This window comes from Tigriopus californicus, chromosome 1 (genome assembly GCF_007210705.1).
Source record: "Tigriopus californicus strain San Diego chromosome 1, Tcal_SD_v2.1, whole genome shotgun sequence".
Lineage (NCBI taxonomy): Eukaryota > Metazoa > Arthropoda > Copepoda > Harpacticoida > Harpacticidae > Tigriopus > Tigriopus californicus.
In genome coordinates this window covers 4,127,235-4,128,707 of record NC_081440.1, presented here as the reverse complement: position 1 = coordinate 4,128,707, position 1,473 = coordinate 4,127,235, and positions in this window count along the sequence as shown.

The window sequence follows — 1,473 nt, the reverse complement described above, 5'->3', positions numbered from 1 at the left end:
TTTTTCCTTATTCTGAATGCTGGATTTTTATGAATGGTATCCAGAAAAAGAAAAGTATGTGGATCCCTAGTTGCTTCTTCAAACACTCCAGTGAAATATTTTTTACTCAATCCAAAAGGATGGTTTTGATAAATATCGGCAAGTTCACGGGGTGATCATTTAATTTCCAGAAGCACATTGTAGACGAATAATTTTTATGGTGTCAAAATAACTTTGAGTTAGGAATATTAATGTTGCATTCTTCTTTCTTCCCCGAGTAAAAAGCTCTGATATATAGGGTATTTTTACCACTGTGAAGGGTAATGGTAATGCGTTACTTTTTTTTGTCAATATGTATTGTATTTCTTTTTTCATTTTTTCCAGCTCTTTGTTCAATTTCTTTGCAACACATTTTTTCCCCTTTTTTTCGACTTTGACAGTGTCACTTTATTCAGGTTAAAGATTTCAATTTTTTCAGGGCAACTTTCACCATTCCTTGACTTCTCTTGCACTATCGCATAATTTTTATCATTTCCAAGAGGTTTCTCCCTCTTTTTCTTATTGCAGCCTTTTTATTACATTTTTATTTGACTATCAATTGTCCCAGGTTTTTATTTTAGTCATTTAAAAAAAGAAAGTAAAGGTAATGGGAGGGAAAGAGACCGTTCTGTTACCATTATTGTGACTTTTCAGAAATGTACGTATTACTAGTAGTGTTACTAGAAAAATAAGATTTTACAAGTAACGCCGTCATTCAAGCCCTGTTAAAATATGACAAATACACGCAGTCAATTTTGTAGTAGATCAAATGAGACGTGTCAGATCACATAACGAGGGTTCAATTCAAGCAATTTCTTTTCAGACCCTTACACATATTTCATCATAGGATTAGTCAATTTTCTGTACTGCCAAAAGGCAGAGGCCATTAGAAAATTCGAAAGCACCGGGAACATGGAACCCCAGGATGTCATTATAATTTGTGAAAAAGTTGCTTGGATTACCTAGGATATATCTCTAGCTTTTTGGTCCCATGACCTTTAGGCGCAGGATAATGTTAATATTTGTCTTTGGCCAGCCCATTGAACAAAATCAGGATTTTTTTCTTACCACTCCAGAAAGTGGCAGAAAATGGTAGAAAGTAGTGCAAAAAGGCCGCCGATGCTCGAAATGCCCAACCTAAAAAAAAAATAATAGCTAATGGTTCAACAGAATAATGGCATAATCCTTGTTCACTACTGGGCACAATTTTAAAGCAAACAAGTCTGAAACCAACTTAAATTTAAGCAACTCCATAAACAGTGTGATACACAAGGTACTTTTTCATTGTAGCAAAAGTAATATCCATAATCTATAAATAGCAGCCAAAAGAAATATAGTTTTGTCGTTCACTCTGGAAAGTTATATGACTCTGTCAGACATACAATTTGGATCAAACAGATTAGCCTCATGGCTCAATCTATTGTCATGAGAAAATTCAAGCTGACAGTGGCGTTT